Source organism: Podarcis liolepis, assembly GCF_965112155.1.
Source record: "Podarcis liolepis genome assembly, chromosome: 12".
In the NCBI taxonomy this organism is placed as follows: Eukaryota; Metazoa; Chordata; class Lepidosauria; order Squamata; family Lacertidae; genus Podarcis; species Podarcis liolepis.
The window spans coordinates 3,772,471-3,792,220 of record NC_139563.1 but is presented as its reverse complement, the minus strand read 5'-3'; the positions used below and the strand labels follow the sequence as shown (position 1 = coordinate 3,792,220).

Below are 19,750 nucleotides of genomic sequence, written 5' to 3'. Positions count from 1 at the left end.
TGAGTTCGAGCCTCACCTGGAGCACATGTCTTTTGGGGCCGCTCAGCTTTTGGGCCGTGGCGGAAAAGGGGGATCGGGGGGGATTATAGCCCGTCGGCGGAGCCGCCACAGCCGCCCGCCTAGGAAACGTCGCGGGGAAGGAAGATTTCCCATGCAAGGGGAGGAAATGAAGGAGAATAAAAGGGGAGAATTGCACGACCCCCTTGCCTTGCAAAGGGGAGGCGATCTGCACGCCTTTGCATTTGCCATGCAGGGACAAAGGACACAAATAGGCTTGGAAATTGCTTATGTGTGAGTGTCTGGAGGCGGTTGGAGGATGGATGGCGGCTAACAGATTGGGGTTGAATCCTGACAAGACAGAAGTACTGTTTTTGGGGGACAGGAGGCGGGCAGGTGTGGGGGATTCCCTGGTCCTGAATGGGGTGACTGTGCCCCTGAAGGACCAGGTGCGCAGCCTGGGAGTATTTCTGGACTCACCGCTGTCCATGGAGGTGCAGGTCCATTCTGTGTCCAGGGCAGCTGTCTGCCAGCTCCATCTGGTACGCAGGATGAGACCCTCCCCACCCGCGGACTGTCTTGCCAGAGTGGTGCATGCTCTGGTTATCTCCCGCTTGGACTACTGCAATGCGCTCTACGCGGGGCTACCTTTGAAGGTGACCCGGAAACTACAATTAATCTAGAATGCGGCAGCTAGACTGGTGACTGGGAATGGCCGCTGGGACCACATAACACCGGTCCTGAGAGATCTGCATTGGCTCCTAGTACGTTTCCGAGCACAATTCAAAGTGTTGGTGCTGACCTTGAAAGCCCTAAACGGCCTCGGTCCTGTATACCTGAAGGAGCGTCTCCACCCCCATCGTTCTGCCCGGACACTGAGATCCAGCTCCGAGGGCCTTCTGGCGGTTCCCTCATTGCGAGAAGTGAGGTTACAGGGAACCACGCAGAGGGCCTTCTCAGTGGTGGCGCCCGCCCTGTGGAACGCCCTCCCTTCAGATGTCAAGGAAATAAGCAGCTATCTTCTCTTTAAAAGATATCTGAAGGCAGCCCTGTTTAGGGAAGTTTTTAATATTTGATGCTGTAATGTTTTTAACACTTGATTGGAAGCCGCCCAGAGTGGCTGGGGAGACTCAGCCAGATGGGTGGGGCATAACTAAAAAAATATTATTATTATTATTATTATTATTATTATTATTATTATTATTATTATTATTGAATCATAGAAACATAGAGTTGGAATAGACCACAAGGGCCATCGAGTCCAACCCCCTGCCAAGCAGGAAACACCATCAGAGCACTCCTGACATATGGTTGTCAAGCCTCTGCTTAAAGACCTCCAAAGGAGGAGACTCCACCACACTCCTTGGCAGCAAATTCCACTGTCAAACAGCTCTTACTGTCAGGAAGTTCTTCCTAATGTTTAGGTGGAATCTTCTTTCTTGTAGTTTGGATCCATTGCTCCGTGTCCGCTTCTCTGGAGCAGCAGAAAACAACCTTTCTCCCTCCTCTATGTGACATCCTTTTATATATTTGAACATGGCTATCATATCACCCCTTAACCTCCTCTTCTCCAGGCTAAACATGCCCAGCTCCCTTAGCCGTTCCTCATAAGGCATCGTTTCCAGGCCTTTGACCATTTTGGTTGCCCTCCTCTGGACACGTTCCAGTTTGTCAGTGTCCTTCTTGAACTGTGGTGCCCAGAACTGGACACAGTACTCCAGGTGAGGTCTGACCAGAGCAGAATACAGTGGCACTATTACTTCCCTTGATCTAGATGCTATACTCCTATTGATGCAGCCCAGAATTGCATTGGCTTTTTTAGCTGCTGCGTCACACTGTTGGCTCATGTCAAGTTTGTGGTCAACCAAGACTCCTAGATCCTTTTCACATGTACTGCTCTCAAGCCAGGTGTCCCCCATCTTGTATTTGTGCCTCTCATTTTTTTTGCCCAAGTGCAATACTTTACATTTCTCCCTGTTAAAGTTCATCTTGTTTGTTTTGGCCCAGTTTTCTAATCTGTCAAGGTTGTTTTGAAGTGTGATCCTGTCCTCTAGGGTGTTAGCCACCCCTCCCAGTTTGGTGTCATCTGCAAATTTGATCAGGATGCCCTTGAGTCCATCATCCAAGTCGTTGATAAAGATGTTGAATCAGACCGGGCCCAAGACAGAACCCTGTGGCACCCCACTAGTCACTCTTCTCCAGGATGAAGAGGAACCATTGATGAGCACCCTTTGGGTTCGGTCAGTCAGCCAGTTACAAATCCACTGAGTGGTAGCATAGTCAAGACCGCATTTTACCAGCTTCTTTACAAGAATATCATGGGGCACCTTGTCAAATGCCTTGCTGAAATCAAGGTAGGCTACATCCACTGCGTTCCCTTCATCTACCAGGCTTGTAATTCTGTCAAAAAACGAGATCAGGTTAGTCTGACATGACTTATTTTTCGGAAATCCATGCTGATTATTGGTGATCACAGCATTCCTTTCTAGGTGCTCACAGACTGTTTGCTTAATGATCTGCTCCAGAAAGTTCCCTGGTATTGATGTCAGACTGACTGGGCGATAATTATTTGGGTCCTCTCTTTTCCCCTTTTTGAAAATAGGGACAACATTTGCCCTCCTCCAGTCTACCGGGACTTCGCCTGTTCTCTGGGAATTCTCAAAGATGACTGCCAGTGGTTCTGAGATCACATCTGCCTGTTCTTTTAATACTCTTGGATGCAGTTCATCTGGCCCTGGAGACTTGATTACATCTAAACTAGCCAAGTATTCTTGTACTATCTCCTTAGTTATTCTGGGCTGTGTTTCCTCTGCTGAATCATTTGCTCCAAATTCTTCAGGTCGGGCATTGTTTTCTTTATCGGAGAAGACTGAGGCAAAGAAGGCATTGAGGAGTTCAGCCCTTTCTGTGTCCCCTGTTTGCATTTCACCATCTCCTCTGAGTGACCCCACTGTTCCTTTGTTCTTCCTTTTGCTACGGACATACCCATAAAAGCTGTTTTTGTTGCTTTTAACCTCTCTAGCAAGCCTGAGTTCATTCTGTGCTTTAGCTTTTCTGACTTTGTTTCTACACATGCTGGCTATTTGTTTGAATTCCTCTTTGGTGGTTTCCCCCCTTTTCCATTTTTTGTACACATCCTTTTTTAATCTTAACTCAGTTAAAAGTTCTTTAGATAGCCACCCTGGCTTCTTTAGGCACTGTAATGGTTCTAGAGGTTGCTTGTGTGTAAATCTACGCCACCCTTGGCTGGTTGCCTGAATGAACCCTTTCTGTATGGACAGCCACGCGCCCGTGACCGTCTCAGTCGCTGGCAGAATCCGTTAGTGGGCGTTTCTTGAACTTCTTCCAGCAAATAAGCTCTCTGACGCCTAGTCTCCGCCTAGCTTCCCTGCGCGGAAGCCTTCTGCGCAGGGAGGGTGTGGGCATCGGAGGACCTGTGCTCTCCCCACTGGTTCCCAGTGAGGAGTCTTGGAGCCACCTCGCCGATTCCCCCATCTGCCCCCCTTCTCCACTGGTGTTACACTGATTTCCTTCCCCAGAAGATGTGCTGCTTCTCTCCCTCCCGGGACGCTCTCCGGAATCCCTCTGGAGCCCTCCCTCTCCCTCTGGCTCTGATGGCAGTTCCCTGACAGGCACCTTCCATGTTTCCGTCTCATTGGTATTGCCTGAAGTTGTGCTTTTACTCTCTCCCTCTTAACAAACTCCCAGCCATCGTGAACTCCCTTTCCTTTTAGTATTACTGTCCATGGGATCTCACCCAGCACTTCCCTAAGTTTTATGAAGTCGGCTTTCTTAAAGTCAAGAAATTGAGTCCTAGTATGCTTGGCTGCTCCTTTCCGCTGTATAGTAAACTTCAGAAGAGCATGATCACTCGCGCCTAATGATCCTTCCACTTCTACCCCACTAACCAGGTCATCAACATTGGTTAGGACCAGATCTAAAATAGCTGTTCTTCTTGTTGCTTCTCCCACTTTCTGGACAATGAAGTTGTCTGCAAGGCCAGTGAGGAATCTGTTTGACCTGATGCTCTTGGCTGAGTTTGACATCCAACAAATATCTTTGTAATTGAAGTCCCCCATTACTACTATCTCCCTTCCTTTTGCCTGCTTGGCCATCTGTTCCAGGAAGGCATCATCTATGTCCTCCGTTTGGCTTGGGGATCTATAGTAAACTCCCACAATGAGGTCACTGTTATTCTTCCCTCCCTTAATTTTGACCCAAATGCTCTCACTTTGGCTTTGAGGTTCTAAATCTTGGATCTCTTCACAGGTATACACATCCCTGACATATAACGCTACTCCTCCTCCTTTCTTGTCTGGTCTGTTTCTCTGAAATAGATTGTATCCCTCCATTATTACATTCCAATTGTGGGACTTATCCCACCAGGTTTCAGTGATGCCTATTATGTCATATTTAGTTTGCTGTACCAAGAGCTCAAGCTCATCTTGTTTATTTCCCATGCTTTGCGCATTAGTGTACAGACATTGAAGTCCATTAATCATTCCCCCGTGTCTCTTATTTAAGGATTTTTTCCTCCCACCACTAGGTCTGTGTGCTGTTTGCTCCATTTGGCCTATGACATTTGGATGATCATCTTCATCAATTGATAGACTCCTGCCTTCAGGAGCACTGTCTCCCTCCCCCATATTAGTCAGTTTAAAGCCCTCCTGATGAGGTTTCTGAGATTTTTGGCAAAAACATTCCTCCCAACCGTTGTGAGGTGCAGCCCATCGCTTGCCAGAAGTCCATCTTCAAGAAACTGCAGTCCGTGATCTAAGAATCCAAACCGTTCCTGTTTACACCATTTGCGAAGCCAGCTGTTCACTTCCACTATTTTCCCCTCTCTCCCTGGGCTTTCGGATTTGAAAATAAGGGATCAGCAGCCTGGAAAGTAAGGGATCAGCAGCCTCACCTGTCTCCGGGGACAGTCTACAGGATATCTAACAATCCGGGATAGCAGTGGGAAACAGCGCTGGAATAAGGGAATTTTCCGCGAAAAAAGGGAAGGTTGACAGCTATGTTGCTGGTGCATTGTGTAGAAAGAGACATGTGAATTTTGCTTCTGATATATGTATTTTATTTATTTTTATTAAATTATTATTATTATTATTAATTAAATTTCTATAGTGCCCTTCATCTTCTTCTTTGGCAATTCCTCATAGCCGAGTAAGATTGTCTTCCATAAACACAGTTTTAACAATGAGTCTGTAAGTGACTGTGGAGGCCAATTCTGGATCCACACGTCCTTCCACAGTGGGGACATTGGTTTCCAGGCTGGAGCTGATCATGGTGTGGATTTGCCAAGCGTGCCTTCCTCTTAGCACATTTCTCCCTTGTGTCCTGAGTTCGAGTGTCTTCAAAACCCATGACACCTTTGGGAAAGGCTGTTCTCCAACTGGAGCTCTTTAAGGCCAGTGTTTCCCAGTTTTCAGTGTTTATACTACATTTTTAAAGACTTGCCTTGAGAGAGTCTTTAAACCTCTTTTGTTGACCACCAGCATTACGCTTTCCATTTTTAAGTTCAGAATAGTTGCTTTGGAAGACGATCATCACACATCCGCACAACATGACCAGTCCAACAAAGTTGATGTTGAAGAATCATTGCTTCGCCACTAGTGATCTTTGCTTCTTCCAGTAGTTTTTGGAGCGGGGGTGTTATTTCCCTCCCCCCTTTATTTTACTCCAGACTTTGATTCCCCATATAATGAACTTCATGGCACAAAATATTGGTTTTCAAAAATACCTTTATTTAAAAAAACAAGTTAGAAAGGCATTTATTGATTTAGAAAACTGAAGCTGGCTGGCTTAAGTCCTGTGGTTGGGCTACTCTCCCTGGAAAATAGGAGCACTTGGAGGGTTTGCTTTCACTGTGGGGTCCTTTTACATTACATTCCCTCTGAATTCACGCCCCATATCTCCAGCCACCAATAATTGTTGGGTTGACAAAAGCAGTTGTGATTTTTTATTTTCTTGGCAGCTGCGAAGGCAAGATGAGCCCAAGAGCCCAGAGGGCGCAAATGTTGGCAACTCGTTTCTGTGTCCCCGGATAGCCCTGCCTGCCCCCAAACTACCAGGGCTGCTCTCCCACACACCCCTCCAGAAACTGCCTCTTTCCCATTTGCCATTTCCATTTATGACATCATAGGAAGTTGGTAGATGTCTATGACATCACAGGGAGTCCATAGCCAACGGTCACAGCTGGGGAAACATCTGCACAGCCCTCGTTGGCCTCACAATGGGGGGCACCTCAGCAGTTATTAAAAATGAGGTGACCCCCCCCCCATTGTGAGACCTGGGAGGTCTGTGCAGATGTTTCCCCAGCCGTGGCCATTGGCTACCAACTCCCTGTGATGTCACAAGGGGGTGCAACCCCCCCTTCCTTTGACATCACTACCAAGGAGGGGTACCCTATGATCCTAGAGATTTCCCATACAATAAAAACATGACGCAAAACAGGGATTTCTTTTCAGAAAGCATTTATTTTGAAAAAAAATTAGAAAGCCGCTTATTTAGAAAACAGGAGCTGTCTGGCTTAAGTCCTGCGGTTCTCTTCATGACTTTCACGGCTGGTCTCAGGGGAAACCTTGCTGGCTCCGGCCATTCCTGAAAGGCAAAGGCAAACAGATGAGTGGAGTGGCCACCATCCGACAGCGTCAACCCAGACTCCCCTGGCTTCCGCCCAGCAACTTCACCCCTGGCAGGCCTGCACAATGGGCAGGCTCCCGGAGATGAAGGAAAACCAGTTTTCGTTCACAGATAGCAGCCAGCTTCATCAGCCTTGCGGCCTCCCTTGGCGTCTATTTGTGAACACTGGCTTCACCTAGACGCCTCCACGAGCTGCCGAACGGCCAACTTACCCTCCTCACTACCAGCTGGTCCACACCTGCAAATATCAGCCAGCTTCAGCTTAGGGCGTCCACTGACATCATTTAAATGCAAATGCAAATCACAACTGGTTTCCGCCTAGGGGCATTCACCCGCTGCCCTAGCGGCAGCTTCCCTCCTCGGTTTGGCTGCCTGTTAATAAACAAACCTAGGCTTCCAAACTACAGTTTGCACCCATTTCGACAGGCGTAGCCTTGCGGCATCCGCTAGCCTGAATGCAAACTCTCCCGGCATCCATCCACCACAAACAGCCTGGCCAGGTCCATCGCCAGACGTAAGCCAGCTTCAGAGCTGAATATCGGCCGCCTTCAGGTAGCGATCCCACTAGCAAGTCAACTGGAACTTGCCTTCTTGCTCCACAGCATCCCAACGCCAGGCGATCGCCTCCTTCCGCTTGCTAGCTTGGGGAAAACCTTGGTCTTGGGGAAAACCTCGCTGGCATTGGATGTCCCTGAAAGGCAAAGGCAAACACGTTGATGGGATGGCGACTATCACAGCGTCCACCCAGACTCTTCCACAGGCTTTGGTCTGACAACTTCATCCCTGACTGGCCTGCCCCGTCCAGGCAGGTTGCAGAGGTGGAGGGCCACCAGTTTGAAGCGGTAGATCCACATGGGACTACACTGGTTTCCCTGCTTTCCACCTCTAGGGCTGTGCCGGGTAGTTTCCCTCCTCGCTTTGGCCGTCGACGTAAGGTCAAGAGCTCTACGAATGTCAGCAAGCTGACAGTCTCAAAAGGTAGGTCTGTTGACCTTAGGTTGAGGGCCAAAGACAAAGGTGAATGTCACCAGATAGCGTTCACAAATGGATCGGCCAGCTTCACAGGCTCTCGGCCTGCACTGACATCCCCAAATGTGAACCTGGCTTCTCCAAGGCGCCACCACTAGAAGCCGATGGGCAACTCTCCCTCACCACAGAATCCGCCAAGGGACACTCACCCGCCGCCAAAGGGGCAGCTTCCCTCCTCGGCTTGTCCGCCTGTTAATAAACAAACTAGGCTTCCAAACCCGCTTGCATCCCCTCGGCCAGTCTTGTAGCCTTGCGGCATCAACCAGGCACTGAATGCAAGCCTTCCGGCAATCCGTCCACCACCAACAGCCGCGCCAGGTCCATTGAAACACCTCCCCCTGCTTCAGACCTGAATTTCATCCACCTTCAAGTGCGATCCCACCAGCAAGTAAACCTCAACTTGCCTTCTCCTTGCTCCACAGCATCCCAGCGCCGGGCGATCGCCTCCTTCCTCCGGCCAGCTTGCCCCACGGGGCAGGGGACCACCCGAGCTGAGTGCCTCCACTGAGGCAACTGCCTCGGCCTTTGACTTGGCCAGCATTTATACCCTCTCAGCTGCCCAATGTTTTTGTGACCTCACAATGGCAGCATCTGGGGAGGCATCCCCATCACCCCTCAGACCTCACAATGAGGGGCGCAGCTCAGCAGCCATTGGCTCCTTGGCTTTTGACCAAGGAGATATATAACACCCCGCTCCCCAATTTGTGCCAGTATCTGTGAAGGCCACACCGGAAACCCAGGGGGGCAGGAGGGGGGCATTTTTAAGCCCAGTGGTTGCGCTTCCCTCCACACAACAATAATAATAAACAAACAAATAATAAACAAACTAGGCTTCCAAACCCGTTTGCATCCCCTCGGCCAGTCTTGTAGCCTTGCGGCATCAACCAGGCACTGAATGCAAACCTTCCAGCAATCCGTCCACCACCAACAGCCGTGCCAGGTCCATTGCCAGACCTCAGCTCTCCACTTTCAAAGGATGCCCACATCAGTCTTAGATGGAAGAGACAGGAAAGTTCCAAGTCAGTTGAGATTCTTTATTTGTGGGGTCAGTGAAGCAGAAGATCTTCTCCATTGCATACTCCATGGTCAGCTCTATCAAAACCCCAGAGAGATTTTTGGAAAAGATGTTGGCACCGCTAAAGGGACAGAACCCAGAAGTGAAAATAGGTTGGCTATTACCTGACTGAGATGCTTGTCACATATAAAACAGCCTTCTTGGAATTCATTAATTTGAGTTATTGTAAATAGTTGCTTGTTTCTGGGTCTTCCTTAATAGGATTTATTGGATTGGCTGCTTCTGGAACTGGTTCTTTAATGGCTTTTAGTCAAATACAATAAATAATTGATTGATGAAAAGGTGTTTTTTTCCTGAGATGATAACTTTCTCCCTGCCTGTCACTCCTTGAAAAGATTTCTGTGCATAGATGAGACTCACTTTCATTGTTCTGTTCATTTGTTCATTTGACCAGTGTTGTGTGGAGGGAAGCGCAACCACTGGGCTTAAAAATGCCCCCCTCCTGCCCCCCTGGGTTTCCGGTGTGGCCTTCACAGATACTGGCACAAATTGGGGAGGGGGGTGTTATATATCTCCTTGGTCAAAAGCCAAGGAGCCAATGGCTGCTGAGCTGCGCCCCTCATTGTGAGGTCTGAGGGGTGATGGGGATGCCTCCCCAGATGCTGCCATTGTGAGGTCACAAAAACATTGGGCAGCTGAGAGGGTATAAATGCTGGCCAAGTCAAAGGCCGAGGCAGTTGCCTCAGTGGAGGCACTCAGCTCGGGTGGTCCCCTGCCCCGTGGGGCAAGCTGGCCGGAGGAAGGAGGTGATCGCCCGGCGCTGGGATGCTGTGGAGCAAGGAGAAGGCAAGTTGAGGTTTACTTGCTGGTGGGATCGCACTTGAAGGTGGATGAAATTCAGGTCTGAAGCAGGGGGAGGTGTTTCAATGGACCTGGCGCGGCTGTTGGTGGTGGACGGATTGCCGGAAGGCTTGCATTCAGTGCCTGGTTGATGCCGCAAGGCTACAAGACTGGCCGAGGGGATGCAAGCGGGTTTGGAAGCCTAGTTTGTTTATTAACAGGCGGACAAGCCGAGGAGGGAAGCTGCCCCTTTGGCGGCGGGTGAGTGTCCCTTGGCGAATTCTGTGGTGAGGGAGAGTTGCCCATCGGCTTCTAGTGGTGGCGCCTTGGTGAAGCCAGGTTCACATTTGGGGATGTCAGTGCAGGCCGAGAGCCTGTGAAGCTGGCCGATCCATTTGTGAACGCTATCTGGTGACATTCACCTTTGTCTTTGGCCCTCAACCTAAGGTCAACAGACCTACCTTTTGAGACTGTCAGCTTGCTGACATTCGTAGAGCTCTTGACCTTACGTCGACGGCCAAAGCGAGGAGGGAAACTACCCGGCACAGCCCTAGAGGTGGAAAGCAGGGAAACCAGTGTAGTCCCATGTGGATCTACCGCTTCAAACTGGTGGCCCTCCACCTCTGCAACCTGCCTTGACGGGGCAGGCCAGTCAGGGATGAAGTTGTCAGACCAAAGCCTGTGGAAGAGTCTGGGTGGACGCTGTGATAGTCGCCATCCCATCAACGTGTTTGCCTTTGCCTTTCAGGGACATCCAATGCCAGCGAGGTTTTCCCCAAGACCAAGGTTTTCCCCAAGCTAGCAAGCGGAAGGAGGCGATCGCCTGGCGTTGGGATGCTGTGGAGCAAGAAGGCAAGTTCCAGTTGACTTGCTAGTGGGATCGCTACCTGAAGGCGGCCGATATTCAGCTCTGAAGCTGGCTTACGTCTGGCGATGGACCTGGCCAGGCTGTTGGTGGTGGATGGATGCTGGAAGAGTTTGCATTCAGGCTAGCGGATGCCGCGAGGCTACGCCTGTCGAAATGGGTGCAAACTGTGGTTTTGGAAGCCTAGTTTGTTTATTAACAGGCAGCCAAACCGAGGAGGAAAGCTGCCGCTAGGGCAGCGGGTGAATGCCCCTAGGCGGAAACCAGCTGTGATTTGCATTTAAATGATGTCCAGATGGTGGCGGCAAGCTGGCAAGCGGAAGGAGGTGATTGCCTGGCGTTGGGATGCTGTGGAGCAAGGAGACGGCAAGGGGTCTGGGTGGACGCTGTCGGATAGTTGCCATCCCATTAACGGTTTGCTTTTGCCTTTCAGGAGCCGGCGAGGTTCCCCCCCCCCCCGAGACCAGCCATGAAAGTCATGAGGAGAACTGCAGGATTTAAGCCAGACAGCTCCTGTTTTCTAAATAAACGGCTTTCTCATGTTTTTTCTAAATAAACTTTTTCTGAAAAGAAATCTTTGTATTGTGTCATATTTTTATTATATGAGAAATCTCTAGGATCATAGGATACCCCTCCCTGGTAGTGATGTCACAGGAAGAGGGGGCTGCATCCCCTTGTGACATCACAGGGAGTTGGTAGCCAATGGCCACAGCTGGGGAAACATCTGCACAGCCCTCCCTGGCCTCACAATGGGGGGGCACCTCATTTTTAATAACTGCTGAGGTGCCCCAACTTCCTGTGATGTCACAAGCGGACATGGTGAATGAGGGGAAAGAGGCAGTTTTTTTGGGGGGAACCCTGGTAGTTTGGGGCCAGACAGGGCCATCCGGGGACACAGAAACGAGTTGCCAACATTTGCGCCCTCTGGGCTCTTGGGCTCATCTCGCCTACGTAGCTGCCAAGAAAATCAAAAGAAATCACAACTGCTTTTGTCACCCCACCACTTATTGGTGGCTGGAGATAAGGGGCGTGAATTCAGAGGGAATGTAATGTAAAAGGACCCCCCAGTGAAAGCAAACCCTCCAAGTGCTCCTATTTTCCAGGGACAGTTGCCCAACCACAGGACTTAAGCCAGCCAGCTTCAGTTTTCTAAATGAATAAATGCCTTTCTAACTTTTTTTTTTAAAAAATAAAGGTCTTTTTGAAAACCAATATTTTGTGCCATGAAGTTTATTATATGGAAAATCAAGGTGTGGAGTAAAATAGGGGGGGGATAATTAACAATAACACCTCAGCTCCAAAAACTAATGGTTTTGGAGCACTGCAAAAACTAACAAGTTTAAGGGAAAGCTTTAAAAAGTGGGAAGGTCAGGGGGCCTTGGTGGGTGCCAAGGAAGGTGTCTGAGGGTGCCATGGAGTCCACCTGCCACCCAGGGAACCTCCGTCTGGACCCTGAAGATGAAGCAGATCACCAGTTCCTATGTAATGGGAACACCATGTGTAACTTTAACTCGACCAGAGATGGTCTTTGCTCTCGGCTGGGTGTGGAGGTAGCGATTGGGAGTGTGAGGCGGTGCCAGCACAGCAGGCCCTTGTTGCGACCCAAAGGGCTTGAAGGGACAGGATACCCAAATCCTGCCTGTGAAATCACCCCAGGCCTCAAAACTGTTCCTCACCAGATGCTGTGCATAGGCAAAATGTTACTTTTAAAGGCTAATGAATAGGCTCTGTCATTGCCAAGAATACTCAGGCCTGAGAACTGAATCTTATCTCATTCTAGTTGCAACGTCTTTGGACATGCTGAAGCACCAGGGCTCCTCGACCCCTTGGCTTTCATTCCCCTTTCCTGGGAAGGGTGCCAAGAGTCCATAATAGTCCCAAGACAGCTTTCTGTTCATGCTCAGAGGAACTCATGGGCAGGACTCTGGAAGGAGGAGAAAGGGGGAGGGAACTGAATGATATATAATGAAATGAAAAAGGTACTTAAATGTACTTTCCCTAAGAAACCAGAGGCCTTTCTCTTGGGCATTGTCGGCCAATTGGTGCCAAAGAAAGACAGAACTTTTTTTATGTACGTTACCACAGCAGCAAGAGTACTCATCGCAAAGCATTGGAAGACTCAAGATCTACCCACTCTGGAAGAATGGCAGATGAAGGTGATAGACTATATGGGACTGGCTGAAATGACCGGCAGAATCCGCGACCAGGGGAAAGAGACGGCGGATGAAGATTGGAAGAAATTCAAAATTTATCTTAAGAAATATTGTAAAATTAATGAATGCTAAAATGTTGAGGTTTTAGAAAAAAAAGGGGATTACAGCTGTAAAAGATTAAGTAAAAGAAAAGAATAAGGGGAAAATTTGATAAAACCAAGGGCTAGGATTTGCTGAAACAAATTTGGAAATTGGGATGTAGAAAGGGGAGGTATGGGGAAGTCGGTGAAGTAAGGTTTAAGAAAAAAAGGATATGAAACTATACATGTTTGTTTGTGTGTTTGTTTGTTTGTTTGTTTGTGTTGTGTATTGTTTGTGTTTATAATGAAGGGGTACAGTTAGGGTTACCCCAGAAAGCCCTAAAAACTGTTTGTGAATCTCCCCCCCCCAGCCAGGCCTCGGAGTACGCATTTTAAAAACTGCATTTTCCTCTAAGACAAAAAGCATGAGCTAAGCAGTCCTCTCTGTAACGAAAACGCTGTAACAACTCAGAGCTGAGAACAGTAAAGCTTTCGCTTCCCAGATCCAAGCTAACCTTGTCCTGGTACATTGATTTGCAACATACTTCCGGGAACAGAGCCAGAGAACGAAAAGCAACATTTCTATGTAAGAATCTGTGAAGGGGGAGAGAAAAAAAGGGGTTTGAAAAAAGGATAAAACCTGCTTGTAAAATGTTTTCGGCGCGGCCTGTCTTTTGTGAACTGAATCACACAGGTGCCTTCTGCCCCCCCGGATGGCAGAATAAAACGCTCTTTCTCTGGATTAACCCCTTGGTGTCGTTTGGCTCCTTTTGTCTCTGCTCGGGTGCAACAATTATTCCGACCCATGGATTAATAAGGCTACCTATTTCTGGTGCATTGGCCGGGAAAAGCACGTTCCCCGAGATCGAGGGACAAAGAGGTCCAGGGCGTCACTGCAAGGCGAGCAGCTCGGGATACCGGGTCAGCAGTTCCAGTGCACATCCTGCCAACTTCGTGGGAGGAACTGGCCACCCGTTCCTGAGTGGACACGCGACAAAGTGACGGAGAGAAAGAGCAACGGCCGTGCAGAAAGAAGGTACCTCGAGAAAAAAGGTAAGCTCCACAGGGTATAGGTGGGAGCAAGCTCCACAAGGATAGGTGCGAGCAAAAAGAGAGCCTGATCAGCTCCGCCAGCAGGGTAGAAGAAGTGCCACTGGTTTTGGTGTCGCCCAGAAAAAGCAGCAAAGGGTGCTGCTAGGGCCCCGGTCGAAGTCTAAGCGCTGCCGGTTATGGTTGGTTGTTGGTTTTGTGCCCAGAAGAAGCAGTAAAGGGTACTGCTGGGCCCCGGTCGAAGTCTAAGCGCTGCCGGTTGTGGTTGGTTTTGTGCCCAGAAGAAGCAGTGAGGGGTGCTCTTGGGCCCCGGTCGAAGTCGTGAAGCGCTGCCGGTTGTGGTTTTTTGGGGGAAAAGGGATTGGGGGAGGTGCATGGGTTTTTCTGAATGTGCGTGTGGGGACACTCCAGTGAATGTTTTGAGTGTGTGAGACGTTGACAGCAACGTCTGGCCTGTGACTGAGTGAAAAAATAAATAACGTTAGGAGGGCTGAGTGTCCCAGTGTCCCCAGGATCCCAGAGTCATGGGAAATAAAAGCAGTAAAACAATTCTTGTGACACCACTACAGAGCTTTCTGGAAAACTGGAAAAGTGCCATGAAAGCAGAAGAGTGGGGATGTAAACTCAAAAAAAAGCAGACTCCAACATTTATGTGAAGTTGACTGGACTTTGTATTTACCAGAATGGCCTCCTGGAGGATCCTTTGATCCAAACTTGGTCAACATTTTATGGAGTAACATTTTCAAGGCCCACACAGATCAGATTCCCTATATTTCTCTCTGGAAAGCCAATGTGGATCAAAATCCCTCATGGCTTCGGACAAATAGAATTGTGACTGCCCAAGTCAAACTGTGTTCAGTACACTTACAAGTTAAAAAGCCACCAGTTTTGCCAGTCCTAGAAGAGGAGATAATTACCCCACCACCACCATATGCAGCAACTGTGCCAAGGCAACCAAATCTGGGAGCAAATAGGGCTGCTTCTCCGCCCAATGCCCAGACTGAGGACCCAAATGAGAAGATTCCCCCCTCTGCCCCTCCCCAACCCCCTTGTGATGTAAGCAAGGAAGGTGAAGAGAAAGGTGATGATGATAATGATGATGATGATGACTTCAGAAAAACTCTAGATAAAGAGATAAGATGGACTAGTAAGCAGTCTGACAGAGTGTTCCAGTATGTAGAACCGTTTAAAACAGAACTGGATGTGGCCCCCTGGGTTCTAGAAGCAGCCCAGTGCCAGGATGAGAATTGGAGAAAAAAAGCAAAAGGTTTTGAGAACAGCGTGGGACAGGGCAACAAAACATGTAGAGACACTTAAATCGAAGGCTTTGTCCAAGCCCACTGTGGTGGCCCCTCTCAGGCAAGTGTATGATCCTTTGGAACAGCCAAATGATCAGGGTGTTCGACCCCCAAGGACCTTTACCATTCAGCATGTCCCTTTTACAAGCTCCGATATTTGCAATTGGAAAAATCAAAATCCTTCTTTTGAGGAAAATCCTGCAAAAATAATTAGACTTTTTGAAGGTGTGTTCAAAACCTATATGCCTACTTATGATGATGTAAGTCAGCTTTTGGACACAATTCTGACCACTGAGGAGGTCCGCAAGGTAAATGCCTGTGCCAGGGAACAGCTCGAGGCAGCAAATAATACTGACGCTGCAATTGAGGTCTCTTACCCCAGAAGGACCCCCCCCCCCTTGGGATTACAATACTACAGAGGGAAGGGCGGCCTTAGAGACTTATCACAGAAATGTTTTAGAAGGCATGAGACGGGCAGCGAAAAGGCCTACAAATATGGCGAAATTATCTGAGAGATTTTTTTCAGCTGCACAATGAGCCTCCAGGAGTAATTTTGGAAAGCAGGCTGGGAACAATAAGATTTCTCAAAAATGATTTCTTCTCATCTCTGTTCTTGCTAAAAGACTGTTGCAGCTAGAAGCGAGTAAACTAACTGTTTCTAACATTCATGAAAGTAACAGGACATCAGCTTTTTTTCCCTTGTGCCAGGTGCTTGGAGTAGCTTATCTCTTGGCAGCTATCTCAGAAGGACACTGCTGCATTCAGCCAGCTACCCTGAACCTCACACTTTCAGGATTTACAGTTTCGCCACATAAACCAGAAGGCCAAGGGTTACCCACCCCCCTGCCCCAAGAACTAACCTGGAAAAGTGACTTTCTTAAAAAAGCAAGTGAATGCTTTCTGTGAACTTTGTCAAGTTTTTCTTTTTAATGTGCAATTTTACTCTGAAAGGAGCTGCGGCATAGGAATTGATACTTTGAGGAATTTGAAACTTTGCCAGAAGCAAGGAGCGCATTGTTCTTTATACAGACACTGGCAAATCATCTGAAATTTGCAACATGGCTTACAGGCCACGAGAGCTCTGAAACTTAGAGCACACAAATAAGACTTTTGAAAAATCTCGGCTGGCAAACTTAACCCAAGGAACAGAACTGTTAACCCCTTGCGAAGTTTCCTGCCAAGCATCCCCTTTTGAGTTAATATACCTTATGTGCTAATGTTATCTATCAGTTTGTTCTGTGCAATCGCTGCCGTCTTTGTTATCTCTTCTCTTAACAGGTGGACTTTTGCCAGGATACCTCTGCATCCCTATGAACCAGGTGAAGAGGACCCAGACGCCCAGACATCGCTCCAGCCTTGTTGGAAGGGACCCAAGATGCCCAACGCCCACCAGACGACCCGACGCCCACCAGACTACAGCCCTGCTAAACGTCACTCCTGGACGCTGGCGTTTTGCACGGCTCAAGAATCCAGCATGGATTGAAAGAGGACATTTTCACATTTTCTTTTCTTTCCTTTTGCATGACTGAACTTTATTGAAGGTACCTGGGCCTGGTTTGCTTTATGCCACCCCTGCAGAGGAGGGTGTCTTTTCTTTCAGCGTAATTACACCCCAGCCCACTCTCTAGCACTTACCTAAGCCCCTCCCCGTGCATACAATGGCTCAAATACGACTGTGGGTCCCCGTGCTGGTATTTCTGCTGCCTTTGACCTTTGAAATGCCAATACCACTCACAGTGACCAGACAACTGCTGCAATCGTGGGGGGCCCACCACACATATAATAAGTGGATTCAGGTTGCTGAGATGGTTGCGTTCTCTGCAAATCGGACCAATTGTGCCGTCTGCACTCTGGCCCCTGTAGATGCTCTGGAAGGAATGCCACTCCTCCCTGTGCCTTGGAATGAATCCTTGGTTACAACTCCACTTGTTGCCTTCCAGCCTCTGGGCAACCATTCTTTTTTTATGGAATCATTCCGTCCCTTTCCAGGTTCACAGGATCACTGGCTGCCTTTGTGTCAACAAATCAAATGACGCAAGTGATGCTCAGACCTATGTGGGCACTTCCCACTGTGATCGTATCTTCCCAGCCCCAACTAACATGCCTGAGTCCGAGACAGGAACCTTTTCTGGTTCCAATTTGACTGCATGCCTGGCCCGCTTGCTGAGAGGCACCATATCTGCCCATGGTCAGGATGTTTACTGGGTGTGTGGCAGGAAGGCCTATCATGCCCTCCCAAGAGGATGGTATGGGGTCTGTTTTCCAGCCTACTTAATACCCCCCATGTGGATTCCTGACCAGATACCCTCTGCACCCCCTAGACGGAGGCGTTCGGCTGACCTGGAAACACTTGCAGGTGGCAGCTCCCAGAATTGGGGCAAAAAAAAAAAAATCAGTGGCCTCCGGAAAGGATACTGGCCCATTATGCTCCAGCCTCATGGAATCGGAGAGAGAAAATCTCTGGAGCAAGGGGGCCAATCTATAACTTGAACCGCGTAATCAGACTCCAGGCAGTGGTAGAGATTGTTGCTAACACGACAGCCACGGCCCTTAGGCTAATTGCCACGCAATTGGATGAGACACGCAATGCGTTTCTCTCAGTCCGATTAGCGTTGGACTTTCTCCTGGCGCAACATGGCGGCTTTTGTGCAGCGTTAAATCTCACAGGTGGGGCCTGTTGCTTTAACATCTCTGATCATGGTGAGGCCATTCGTAATTTGGCAGCAGGACTTGAAACAGTGGCCCATATTCCTACCCAAACCTGGGAGGGATGGGACATGTCATGGCTTGACTGGTTGCCAAACCTAGGATGGGCAAAAGGCCTGTTTTTACTGCTGCTTGGCCCACTTTTCATTTTGCTAATTTTTTTGCTTTTCTGTACCTTGCTTCCTGCAATGCTTGCATACAATGACACGCAATATGATTTCTCGCATGCTTCGGCCCCAGATTATAGCTCTGACCCGAGAATATCAGCCTGTGCCTTCCTGGGACGAGCCCTTTTAAGAAAAGGGCTGTCCAAAATTGAGAGGTATGGAATGAAGGGGTACAGTTAGGGTTACCCCAGAAAGCCCTAAAAACTGTTTGTGAATCTCCCCCCCCCAGCCAGGCCTCGGAGTACGCATTTTAAAAACTGCATTTTCCTCTAAGACAAAAAGCATGAGCTAAGCAGTCCTCTCTGTAACAAAAACGCTGTAACAACTCAGAGCTGAGAACAGTAAAGCTTTCGCTTCCCAGATCCAAGCTAACCTTGTCCTGGTACATTGATTTGCAACATACTTCCGGGAACAGAGCCAGAGAACGAAAAGCAACATTTCTATGTAAGAATCTGTGAAGGGGGAGAGAAAAAAAGGGGTTTGAAAAAAGGATAAAACCTGCTTGTAAAATGTTTTCGGCGCGGCCTGTCTTTTGTGAACTGAATCACACAGGTGCCTTCTGCCCCCCCGGATGGCAGAATAAAACGCTCTTTCTCTGGATTAACCCCCTGGTGTTGTTTGGCTCCTTTTGTCTCTGCTCGGGTGCAACAATTATTCCGACCCATGGATTAATAAGGCTACAATAAAAACTGTGAAAAACCAATAAATTTTTTTATAAAAAAATAAAGAAAGGGGGAGGGAACTGGAAGGGGTATATATGCTCTGCGCACATGACTGTGAACCCGTGCATGCTTTTTGTGACTTATCACACTTGCTCCTTCTACCAGTTCATGGATGGTAGAAATAAAGCTTTTTCTCTGAAACTATTCCTTGAGTGTCTGTTGACTCCCACTTCCCTTTCCCGGGCGCAATATTTTTCCCACCCGAGGGCAAAGCCTCATAAGGCTACAGGCTGGGACCTGCCTCCTTCGCATCCAGCTCCCTCCGGCCACCTGCACGACACCCACCTCCCAAAGAAGAGATTCGCAGAGTCCATTTCGGGAGAAGCAACTGTGAACGGAGAGATCTGAGGGCTCCCTTGGACAAAAAAAACAAGGACACCAGCCAGGAATACCAGAGCAAAACAGCAGCCAGTAGGCTTGGTCTTTATTGGAGACTGTCGCGACAGGACTCCCACCTGCCACAAGGTGGAACAAGATGGAATCCCCAAACAAAAGTGTTGTGACGTGGGGTTTGTGATTTCAGCTCTCCTGACATAATATGCTGGAGACAGTTCTCTAGTAACACTTCTTTATTACAGCAAACAAGACTGAAGCCTGAGGAGGGGAAAGCTACATTTATAGGGACAGGGGACTAGCTAGAAAGGATACATTTTGGAGGGAACGATATCAGGCAATCACAGTCCTGCCTTTTGGAGGAAACCAATAAGACAGAGGATCCAAATACAGCAGCTTAAATGAACCAATAGTAGCTGTACCCCCTGGAACCAAAAGGCAGTTACTTTACCCTAATGCAAATACAGACAATAATAATACAGATATAAAATCCTTTGACTCAATACACAACAAAAAGAGCCCCCAAACTTTTATTAGCTGCTAAATCCCAGTTGCTGGAAACCACAAGGCTCTTGTGCTTGGATTATACTTGCAGGTTTCCCAGGGGCAGCTGGTTGGCCACTGGTGAGTTCAGAATGCTGGACTAGATGGACAACTGGCCTAATCTAGCAGGTTTTTCTGGTGTTCACGAAGAATGAGCAAGATAATAATAATAATAATAATAATAATAATAATAATAATAATAAAATTTATTTGTACTCCGCCCATCTGGCTGGGTTTCCCCAGCCACTCTGGGCGACTTCCAACCAAATATTAAAATACAGTAATACATCAAACATTAAAAGTTTCC

The 19,750-nt window shown here is 48.4% G+C and overlaps 2 long non-coding RNA genes across 2 annotated transcripts; both read right to left on the bottom strand.

Moving 5' to 3' along the window:
• Window positions 1-6,456: 6,456 nt before the first annotated feature.
• On the bottom strand, window positions 6,457-8,443 carry LOC310689529. The gene is made up of 2 exons (XR_014517450.1): window positions 8,076-8,443; window positions 6,457-7,333 (listed from the first exon to the last, which is right to left on the bottom strand). It is a non-coding gene; the product is annotated as an uncharacterized lncRNA (long non-coding RNA).
• A 6,458-nt stretch (window positions 8,444-14,901) lies between these two features.
• On the bottom strand, window positions 14,902-18,528 carry LOC310689564. Its single transcript, XR_014517498.1, has 2 exons — window positions 15,746-18,528; window positions 14,902-15,498 (listed from the first exon to the last, which is right to left on the bottom strand). It is a non-coding gene; the product is annotated as an uncharacterized lncRNA (long non-coding RNA).
• Between the last annotated feature and the right edge of the window lie 1,222 nt (window positions 18,529-19,750).